This window comes from Panicum virgatum, chromosome 5N (assembly GCF_016808335.1).
Source record: "Panicum virgatum strain AP13 chromosome 5N, P.virgatum_v5, whole genome shotgun sequence".
Lineage (NCBI taxonomy): Eukaryota > Viridiplantae > Streptophyta > Magnoliopsida > Poales > Poaceae > Panicum > Panicum virgatum.
In genome coordinates this window covers 3,120,670-3,132,339 of record NC_053149.1, presented here as the reverse complement: position 1 = coordinate 3,132,339, position 11,670 = coordinate 3,120,670, and the positions used below count along the sequence as shown (strand labels likewise).

The following is an 11,670-nucleotide window of genomic DNA, read 5'->3' as shown; positions in this document are numbered from 1 at the left end:
CTGTTGCAAGAGTTGAGCTGACTAGGTACTCACCGAGTACTACGCCCTGAGCTCCTTGAGCTTCCTGCGCGTCGATGTGGTTGACGCGGGCTCGTCCAAAAGACTGCTGGGATTGCCTCTGCTGGTTGTTGTTGTTGTTGCTGTTGCCGCGGAGGGGCACTCGGTTGGCACCGGTCAGAACTGGCTTGGGTTCGTTCACAGTGTTGGAGAAAATTGAAGTAGCCGGCTTGTTCTTGGCATAGGGGCAGTCGGCGATGAAGTGACCTGTCTCACGGCAGTTGAAGCAGGCCCTTACATTGTTGTTGTTGTTGGTGGTGACCTGGCTCGCATTACTCTGTGGGGCCCTCATGGTGCTCTGGCTTCTGGGCTAGGTGTTCGGGGCTCGTGGTCCCGTCACTTGTGACTGAGTTCTGTACTGCATTGGGGCTTGGGACCTTGGTGCATTGTAGCTGAAGCTTCTGGCCTTCTGGGAACGATCCTGCTGGCGGGCCTTGCTCTCCAGGAACTTACGCTTGTTATCTTTTCTTTCATCACTCTTGGCCTTCTCGGTGAGGATTGCTTTGTTCATCAAGGTGTTGAAATCAGGATAGATCTGAGGGGTGAGCAGGGTCCTGAGTTCTGGGTTTAGTCCCTTTTTGAACATATCCTACTTTTTCTGGTCGTCGTTCACTTTCTTCTGGTGCATAGCGAGCCAGCTCCATAAACTAGTGTGTATACTCTTCCACCGTCATACTCCCCTGCTGAAGTGCACAGAATTCATCTGCCTTGCGCTTCATGGTGGCCGAGGGGATGTGATAACGGCGGAACTCCCTCACGAATTCATTCCAAGTGATGGTGGAGGCATCTCTGGCAGCAGCGCAGTAATTCTCCCACCAAGCTAAGGCAGTCCCGGTGAGTTGATGTGCTGCCAGAAGGACTTTATCTCGATCCTGGCACCCAAACGGCTCGAGCTTCCTCTGGATCACGCGGATCCAATCATCTGCATCCAAGGGGTTGCTGGATCCGGCAAAAGTGGGTGGTTTGGCCCTCAGAAAAGCTGTCAGCTTGTCATTAAAGGTCTGCCCTCGTGGCTGCCTGTTTACTAGAGCATTGGCCAGTGTCTCCAGTATGAGAGTCTGGTTATGGATTATTTGTGCCAGGTCCGTGAAGGGTGGTGGTGGTGGTAGCTGTGCATCATGATTTTCTCCTCTGCCCTGACTCACTTCTTGTTCTTCCTGAGGATGGTTTTGCCCGTTAGGACGTACTCCTGCATCAGCGGCTGCAGGGTCCCTAACGCGGGAGGCCCTCGTAACGCTTCGGGAAACCATCTGTAGAACAAGTGGGTTGGGGTTAAGATTAGGTGATGTTTAAGTTGTTTAATTCGTGTAATCAAGGCAGAATCAACCTTTTGCCGGAGCACACAACAACAAACACACAATTATGGCAAACAAGCACACACAACTTTATTAAAACAAGGTAGGGGTACAACGCGGGGACACGACTAGTACGCATACTACACGTCCGGGTACAGATTCATACTTAGGGATACAACTTAAACCGAAAGGCTAGAAGAGTACAACAATAGGGTAGGGTCGGACATTCTACTTGCGGGGCGAGCCTTCTTCTGGGGCGGAGTTTGTGAGCAATCCTTGCTCGCCGTCCTCTAAGTTCCCGTTCTCCTGATGCTGCATAGCAGCTTCTCCTTCACCGACGGTAGTAGACCCTACGGGGTTCTCGGGTGGGGCTTGCGGGGTTATCACGAGTGGTCCCCATCCTATGACGGGTGTTCCGAGTAGAATTTGGTCTTCTCCGATGGCCGGGACTGGGGTTCCACTCCTGGTCCATTCTTGCATGCGCCGGTCTCGGGCTTGTCTGAGGCTCTCCTGTGCAACTGCTTCACTACTGATCGCGGCTGCGGCCCTTGCCTCGGCTTGAGCTGCTCGGACCTGTTGGAGTCTCACTGCGAGCTCTGCTTGCTCGGCGTGATGGGTCTGCTCCCTCAACAGGTGGGCTTGTTCATCGAAGAGCTGATCCAAAGCGGCTAGGTAGGTAGCCACTTGGTACAAAGGGTCCACTTCATGGCGGCGCCGTTCCAGACTTCTCATGCGTGCTTCCCAAACTAGGGTTCTGATGGCCGGCGGAAAGAACCTCATTGGCGTGGGAACTAGGTGTTCTTCGAAAATCCGGCACAGGTAGCGGAGTGTCTTTCTGATGGCCAAGGGATAGGTGTCTTGGTGCCTAAATCCCGTAGCGGTTACTCGCCATGGCTGGATGTCGGGGTAGCGACCACTCCTGGCGATGACTATGATCACCCTGCAGTGGAGGGTACCATGGTGCTCGTACTCTCTGCTGTAGTACCTTGGGCATTCCGTGATGCCAAGGTTTTCCAGGGCGTTGATCACCAGGCTGGGGAAGCCAGGTGCAGCTTGGCAGTCGCCCTGGGTCCATCCTTCCTCAGCCATCTGAAAACAAAGATAGGGTGAAAAACTTGCACATTTATTTGGGGTACACAAAGGGAGTAGGTGATATTTATTATTACAACATGGTGGGGTACAAACTTCATGGATACACGATTATTAGGGCAAGGTTCTAGCTTGAGGTGCTACTCCTATCATGGGAACTCTCCCTAGATCCTAAGAGGGCGCTTCTTTAGTGGAAGGTACTGACCCATCATGTCTTCTTCAGTCTGAGTTCCTTTATCCCAGTGGGTTTCCTCGGGTTCTTCTTCTTCGGTCTGAGTACCTACATCCCAATGGGTTTCCATGGGTTCTTCTTCTTCTTCTTCCTCTATCCATCCACCTATTCCTCTGCGAGCCTCGTATTCTCGCATTCGGGCTTGGAGAGCGGCCAGGGAATTCTCGGCGCGTGTGGCTCTAGCCTGTTGCTCTCCCAGCTCTGCCTCTTTTTCTTCCATTTGGACTTGGAGGGCGGCTAGGGAATACTCGGCGTGTATGGTTCTTGTCCGTTGTTCATCCAGCTCCTGGGTTGCCTTTTCTGCTCTGTGGACTTGTTGCTTCAGTTGTGCTGCTTGCTCGCGGTAGAGCTCATCCAGGCCGGTGAGATAGATGGATAGGTGGGATACTGTGTCTTCCAGGTCTTCTTCTTCCCTTCCGAGTCCTCTCATCCGGGCGATCCAGGTGCGTCCTCTTCCTTCAGTTGGCGGGAAGAATCCCATAGGAGTCCGCTGAAGGTGATGTTTGTAGATCATTCGGAGCCGTCGCAGGGCCTTACGGGCGGCTTTCCGATAGGTATCCGGGAAATAGAATCCAGTGGTGGAGATGAACCAAGGGTCCACATCAGGTTAGCGGGTGCTTCTTGCTATGAAGATCATCAGGTCACACCGAAGAGTGCCCTTGGAGTCGTACTCCCGATAGAGAAACTCTGGTGGGTCCACAACTCCGATTCGTTCCAGGCTGAGTATCAACAACTTTGGAAGGCCGGGCTCTGCATGACAGATTCCGCCAATCCATCCATTGTCAGCCATCTAGAACAGGGCAAGAACCAAAGGTAAGTGTTTGTGTCAAGAAAGAGTTATGGATAGAAAAGTCCTAAGGTAAAGGGTCTGAAAACGGGTTTCGCTCCTAGGGTCACGTCCTACGGCCAACCTACGGCTCTGATACCACCTGAAGCGTCCCCTCATAAGAGAAGACTTAAATGTGATACAAAACACCAGTCCCAGGAGGCTGATGCCACATTTATTACATCAGATGGTTCAAAACCGTACAAACCTTGGAGGACACTCGATACAGATAATAATAATAAGTAACCAAGCTACGACATAACACCAGACAACAACCCACATGGGGTCTAGCTCGGGCTCAGAGTAGTGCGTCAGCGAAAACATCTCGAACAGGGCCGGTTCCACAGGCAAGGTTGGGTGTAGAACGATAACCCTACTCAGCGTCGTCTGGCACGAAGTCTGGGTCTTTTTCTGTAAAAAGTAAGAATGGGGTGAGTACAAACGTACTCAGCAAACGGTTTCATTTGCTGAAAGCTAAATTTTATGCAGGGGGTTTATTTAGCAGAAAACATTTCGGAAACCAGTTTTTGAGTAACACGGAGCTTAAGTTTTAAACTGCTACCGGGCTCCCCGTCCGTCGTAGCACACGGCACAACTGCCGGACACAATTCCAAAACAACTCACACTATCCCATCCCAAGAAACACTAGTTATGTGACCACACCGTAACTCGCCCAATACCGTGGGCACGGCTATTCGAATAGCTTTTAACTCTACAGAGGTGTGCAACTTTACCCACAAGTAGGATACCACATCTCGAACACCGTCGTGTCGGTGTAGATCCCAACATAGCCATTACCCACCTTAGCTAAGCCTGACTAGCCATCACGGGATTCACCAAGGGGTCATCGACCTAACTCTGAGGTATAACCGGGGTATAAGTCACACTGAGCATATCCCTTCTCCTTGGTCACCCGTTGTTCTCAGCCCTCCTGATGGCTATCACACCAACTAGTGGGATTCATGCTACACCGTTGCCCATTCAACGGTCGAGTGGTTTGCACGATAGAGGAGTTAGGTGAGATGACACATCAACTCGGTCCTTAGACTCGACAAGATGGATATCTCCCTTATTTGCCCTGCCACATTGGCACGAGCACCCCAAATGGCAAATCCGTAGAAATGCCATCCATCCCGTCTAAACTTTCTTTACAAAAAAAACACCACATTTATCCCATCCCACACGCACACATTTTCTTTATAAAAGAAATCGTATTATGAGTAAAGTCCTAAGTGTTCTAATATCGATTAACGTCCAAGCAAAATCAGACACTAATCTAGGTGGTCAAGGAATGGTCATCACAAATCAAGGGGTGGCTATCCAACCGTGTTTTCATGCAAGCAAAACATATGCAATTTTATAAAACAGGCCATTGGGTTGTGTTTATAAAAACTAGGACAGAAACATGCATCAAGGATGGGATTGAACTTGCCATCTTCGTAGCCTTCGGGGAGGTCCTGTCCTTCGGGCTCGGGGTCGCGGAACTGGTCCTCGTTCCCTTGCTCGCAGTACTGCTCGCTAGCGGGCTCTCCTTCGTTCACACCGTGATCTATGACGCAAACAATCAAGCACACAATCAAGACACAGAAATAAAAGTTTATCGTTGAGCTCGAATCGGGGACACATAAAATATGGAGATAGAAGTAACATCTTCGAGTGGTTTGCTAAAGGTACATCCCAAAATTATATTAGAAATGGTATGGTAACGTTTGGGGTTGATCGAAGTTGTTTTGGCGCATGAAATGATAGGTTAATGGGTGTTCAGGGCCCAAACGAGAGCCCAAGGACTTGTTGGTAAATAGGAAAAAGGGGCCTGTTTGGAAATATTAGAAGTATTTGGGTTATTTTATAAAAGGGCAGGGTTCTATTTAAAAGTGTTTGTATACGGTGGAGGAGTTGTTTGGAAAAATAATAAAAGAGGGGGTTTTATTTGAAAGAAACACAAAGGTGGAGGGGTTCTTTACAGAATAGAGGAAGGGGGGCCTAATGGCAAAACTGCCATCCCCTTCCTCCCCCTTGCGCTAGGAAACAGGGGAGGCGGTGGCGCGTTGGCGGCGGCCCGATTCGGGCTCCCTGGGTCACGACGGCGGTCGGGATTGAGGGGGAAAGGAAGAGGGAGCTGCGGGGGATTGATCCCCGATCTCACCTCGAGCGGTGGTGGCGTGTGGCGGCCTGGCCACGGCGGCCAGTGGCGGCGGGGCTACAAAGCAAGCGGCGGCGGTGCTAGGGGAGCAGAGGAGGAGCTAGGGCGGCGGCGGTGGCTCGTGGTGGTGGATGTGGTGCTCGGGGGGGGGGCTCTTTATAGCCGAGGAAAGGCGGTGCGGGGGTTGTGGCGGTGAGGTCGGCCGGCGAGCAGTGCGGAACGCATTAATGGCGTCGCGACACGGCGGCGCGGGCGGCGATGCGGCACAGCGGTGACATGACGCCTCGGGCCAGCGGCGGGCGACCCAGGTGGCGCTGTGCACGCACAGGGAGGTGGCAGCGATGGTGGTGGGGCGCCGCACGTGGAGCAGTAGCGGAGCAGGGCGCCAGCGGCGGGCGGCGCGCGTCGTGGGGCGCGTGGGCGAGCGGGAAGGCGGTGGCGTGCGGGACGGCGGCGGGCGACGCTGTTTGGCACAGCGACGATGCGAGCGGCGAGGCAGGGCACGGTGAGCGGTGCTACGGGCGCACGTGGGCGCATGCGGGCCGAGCAGGGCGCCAGAGGCGAGTGGTGCGGTGTGCGTATGCGCGTCGCGGGGCTGGGAGCAGGGTGCGTGCGTACGGGCGGTGCTTGTCACAGCGTGTGGGCCACGCGCGCCGCCGAGGCTCGCGGCACGGGCGGCGGTGGCTCAGCGTGGCGAGCGCCGCGTGCGTGTGCATGCGCGGGCGCACGAGCACGGTCGGCGTGTGTGGGCGCGTGGTCCGCAGGCCGGGGTGGGGTGCGCGGGCTTGCAGCCGAGGCCGGGCGGCATGGTCGAGCAGCGCTCGGGGAGGAAGGGGAGACGCGCACACGGGCGGCCGGGAGCGGGAGGTGGCTCGGGGCAGGCGCGACGGGGAAGGAAGAGAGGAAAGAGGGAAGGGAGGAAAAGAGAGAAAAGGGGAAAAAGGAAAAGGGTGAAGGAAAAAGGAAAAATAGGAAAAAGAAATGAAGAAAAAGAAAATGGGAAAAAGGGAAAGAGGGAAAGGAAAAGGAGGGGGCGGTGCGCGCCAGCGGCGACCGCAGCCGCGGTCGGCCACCCGTGGCGTCGTCACGCGTGTGCGGGCCACGGGAGGTGGGGCACGCGGCTAGGAGGGGAGGGAGGAAAAAGGAGAGAGGGAAAAAGAGGGGGCGAGATTCGCGGCGGCCGGACGCGACGCGTCGCGTTGGATGGGAAAAAGATCGGACGTGAATTGAATTCAGGTGTCGGGTTGTTCAGGAGAAACCCTGGGAATTAGGGTTCGGGGTTTAAGGAGGAGTCGAGCTCAACGACGAAAAATGGTTTTAGAGCATGATTTAAATTAGTGAGTTTTCGGGATGTTACAAGCAATTTTGCATCAAGTTCTTTTCAACTACACAATACAATTTGATATTTGAGTAGATGCATGGGAGAAAATGATTGGTAATACTTAAAATGTAGGTTCCCATGTACCACTGACAATCATATTCAAGTGCCTAATGCACAAGTGCAGGGAGGAAGCCACCGGAAATAAAATTAATTGCCAATAGGCCATAAGCACTTTGTTTCTTAGACTCATAATGATAACAATACCAAATGCATAAAAATAAGGATAATTACTGAATATGATAGTTATGGCATGTTGGCGCTCCTTAAGTATCCATTTTATCCCCTGTTTAACTTTGATAATGACATGAATTTAATATCAGAATCACTAACCATCCTAACCTCGGCCCAATTATTGGTCGTTTTCGCGTTTGCACATATATTTTGGAGGTACTTTGTTTTTGCAGGTTTTTGACCAATTTTGGAGCATGAAATGGCGAGGCCCACGATCACGCGATCACACAAAGAAAGACGAAGGCCAAAGCCCGAACAAAGGATCAAAGGCCATGATGATTAGAGGCCCGTTCATGCACATCCACCCTCCAATGAAGCCCAAAAGACAAAGCCCAAAAGATAAGATCAAGATACTTCGGGGTTAAGCAAAGCAAAGAGATATTTAAGGAAGGATTTTCCATCCTATCCTTCTCCTCGAAGAAATCTCGAAGATAACGACGTCTAATGCAGTGCAATCGTGAAAGACATAAACTCTAGAAGATTCCAGGAGACTTGGGGAGAAAGATGAGCACGAGCCGGCGAAGGAAAGAGCCAGGCCGGCCGGCCTAGGCTAATTGGGCCGGCCGGCCCAGCCCTTTTCTAGGTCGGTTCGACCTCCCCTTTGACCGAGGGTTCCCTGAGGCTATTTAAAGACCCCTCCCCAAGGTTCACGCAGAGATCAATTCGGGAGACGACGCCAAGGAGCAGAGAAGATAGAGGGACACCTCTCGGAGAGCCGAGGGTCGTGCTAGTTGTTTAGGGTTCACCCTAGCCGACGTGGGAACCTTGCAAGGAAGATCACGTCGGAGTTCTGGAGCTAGGATCATCAAGATCAAGGTAGGGCGTCGGTTGTGATCTTGTGATGTACAATCATTCATGGTGAAGTTATTTGTGATTCCGAATGTTTAGCGACCATGTTCTCTCTTTCGATTTCGTTTTTTCTTTGGGTTTGCTTCATCCTAGATCTATTATCGAGATAGATCGCTTAGCATGATCTTGTAGTCATGGTGGCTAGAGGTTCATGACGGAACTACCAAAGGGGGTTCGACTTGCTTCAGGGTATTTCGTTCAAAAGGGGGGGCGTCGTGACAGGCCGTCTCCACAGAGTAGGCGGAGTATCGAGGGATCGGATTGGAGATTTTGGGTTTAAAGAGGCTTTTTATTGAGATTCACATCTACCTTACTTCACTTCATCTAGCTGGAATTACAACATATGCATGATCTAGGTGATCTAGATTGGTTATCTCCAACTTTCTCTTGCTACCTTCGGTGTTTGTCGTTTTTAGTAGATTAGATTCGTTTTCACCATCTCAACACAAAGGAATCTCTATGCTAGTAGATTGTTTCTTGTCTCTTTGGTTCCGTGGATTGATAAACCTTGGGGGAATACTCTAAGGGAAAAGCTACACGAAACCGTGCGCTTGCGGTATATAAATCGGGGGCGCTAAGGAGCGTCAACATGGCACTGACATCATGATCACTATCATAGAGCATTTCAGATTCCATTATAATCAGTAAACATAGCTCCTCTCATGTGAAAAGGCATTGAAGATGTGACCACATCTTTGCAAGCATTAAAGCCTAGGCTGAGACAAATAAGACGAAATAAAAGCTTATTTATGTTCAAGATGATATTCCAAGAAAATATAATTTGCCAAAATAGAAACTTTCATAGACCTCTCATGTGACTAAAGCAAGATATGGTGGGTCTTAAACTCAATGTTATGATAGGCTAATTGTGCCAAAAGCGGTTACATCTAGACCAAAACTGGTCATATTTGGTATTTCACAAAACTGTATGCACTTCCTTCAGGTATGCACATCACATTTACTCTTTGTGACATAGAAAAAAAATAGTAGAATCATCAATGCAATTTGATAAAACATAATGTACAGGTATGCAACTTAATAAATACAGGAAGGTGAATAAGATGTTCAAGAGCTACATATTTGTACTAACAACTTTATCTATTTTTGAATAAGCTACCATCGCTAACATAAGTACACACAAATAATGGGCAAATATCATTTAGTGTCATAGCAGGAAGAAAAGTAGACATAAAGTGACAGAATGGAAATAATGGGCAAATGGAAGGGCCTTCTCTATTCCTTCAAGGTTTGCAAGAGACTGTACGAATGCTATTGGAATGACATAAAAGAAGTTAAGGAAGAAGAATGCCACAGCAATTATCAACCTCCTGACGGTGAGGGAAACAAATGGGATTGATAGATTATTCTAGTAAACATCACGAGGTTCCGGAGCCCATTCAGTCAACCAGACTGTTGGATTGCTGGTTTGTTGGGTCTGAGCACAGACTGTTGCACCCCAACGGGAGCAAAATGAAACATATGCTGCTGGCACAACTGAATTTGGATCCTTCATGACCTTTTTATGCTCTTCAGCTTCCTGTGTATCGAGAAGAATCAAAATCTAAAGCAGCAAGGATCAAATAATCACATCAGCAGATGTGGATGGGGATGGAGCTCCAGCTCGATTGATCCAGACATCAAAGATCGGATGGGACCCCAAGCAAGAACCTGATGCAGCAAGGTGATTAGGTTGTACTGCAGCCTGAAAGTGCATCTCGGCCCCTAGTGTGTTTTGGTGGATTGATTGACACCACGATTAAAGGACTATCTTGTTGAGTATATGAGCAGGAATTGATTATCATAATTGTAATCTATGTGACGAAATGAATCAAGATTCAAGACATATGCTCATATGACAAGATGAATGACATGTTCTAGTATGAGAATATTAACAAGCAACAGCTACCATGGAAATTGGGATATGTATCAACGATAAAGAATTTATTCGTATATCCAAATGAAGCTTGTTGATGTAAGTGGAATGCAAAATGACAAGCCAAGGTATTATGAATGAGACAAAGGTGTGTGCTTAGGCATAGTCTCACAATTGGAGAAACTTGTTATAAGGAATGTATGAGATAGTTGATGATCAAGCAAGCATGAAAGAAATGATGTTCATTGTAATGGCAAAATCAATGTGAGTTCAAGAGGGCTCTTGAGGATAAATGGATGGGATCGAAAGGCGTGTTTCTAGAGGCTATGTAAGCAAAGGCTTGGCATGAGCAAAGAAACCAATAATAATCAAGTCCAAGAATCCTAAGAGACATGGAGAATTTCATATTGACAAGTGTCATTCATTAGAGAAGAAAAATTGCTTGTGAATCAAAATAGATTTCATTGTAAGTTAAATGTGATACAAGCCTACATGAAGCTATATCTGATGCAAGGATGAAGAGTTGGAATTCGGGAATGGGTTTCTAGGTACTAAGCTTGGAGAAGGGCAATTGTGGTTGTACCGAGGAACCAATGCTAGGGTGACGAAATGTTTTTGGGTTCAACTTGAAGAATCTTGATCATGTGTGGTGTTCATGTTTGCAAGTATTAATCTTTCTAGAATCTTATTGTGAAGACGGTGACTTGAACTAGAAGTGGATTTCATTCAAACATAAAGGTTCAAGGTCACTAGCTCAAGGAAGATGTGCTCAAAGTAAAGAAGCCAAGTTGGATGCACATCTCAGATTGTGATTGATCAACACACGGCATAGGATGAAAAAGAGAAGCTCAAGAAGTTGAAATGTAATTTATCTTTGATCTTGAGTTTAGGTATGTTGTACTATCAAGAGGGATGCATCACAATGGTCTTTGGTTTAGTCTCAGTGCTCAAGTTCCGGGTTGTAGAATCCAGAAGTTCCGGGTTCTAACTGTCACATAACGGTTAGTTTTGTTGGGACCGGCTATTTATACCCCTTAGCCCCCTCCTTGGTGGGCTGCTATTCCAGGCTTTATTCTGTTCATTGCTGGTCGTCCCAAGAAGCTTGGTAGCCATAGCTGAGCTCTCCCCAACCTCTCTTTGTGAGATTGTGTGATTAGTGTATATCCTTGAGTTGGGTTGAGAGAGTGAATGCTTGAGAGCACTAGAGAGCACAGCAAACCTTGAGCACTTGAGATTAGCCGTGATTTGTGTGATTCACATTTGTTACTCTTGGAGGTGAAGCCTCCTAGACGGCTAGGCGTCGCCGGTTAGCTCCCAAGGATTGTGGTGAGCAGCGGCAAGTTTGTTGCAGCACCGATCTTATGCCACAAGGGCGCATGGTCATATAGTGGAAGGAGGAAATAGCTTGACCTTGGGGTCAATATAAGCTTACTCGACGGAGACTAGGATTCACACGTGGGTGCACGGGGTGAATCTGAACTTCGGTAAAACAAATCCTTGTGTTCGTTGCATTTACATTTGTTTTGTGGATTTGAGGAGCTCTCCAGTAGACACTTGTTTCTTGGAGATATTGTTGTTTCGTATGTGCAGGATCTGTGTGAACCTGCTCAAGGAACTTCTCTGAGCAGACTCTACAATTGGTGTTTGAATTTATATTCTTTTTTAGCACTACTTTTATTGTGTTCACTCTGTTC

The 11,670-nt window shown here is 48.9% G+C and overlaps 1 long non-coding RNA gene across 1 annotated transcript; it reads right to left on the bottom strand.

The window, feature by feature from the left end:
- Window positions 1-9,107: 9,107 nt before the first annotated feature.
- Window positions 9,108-9,806, bottom strand: LOC120673648. The gene is made up of 2 exons (XR_005674711.1): window positions 9,772-9,806; window positions 9,108-9,640 (listed from the first exon to the last, which is right to left on the bottom strand). It is a non-coding gene; the product is annotated as an uncharacterized LOC120673648 (long non-coding RNA).
- Between the last annotated feature and the right edge of the window lie 1,864 nt (window positions 9,807-11,670).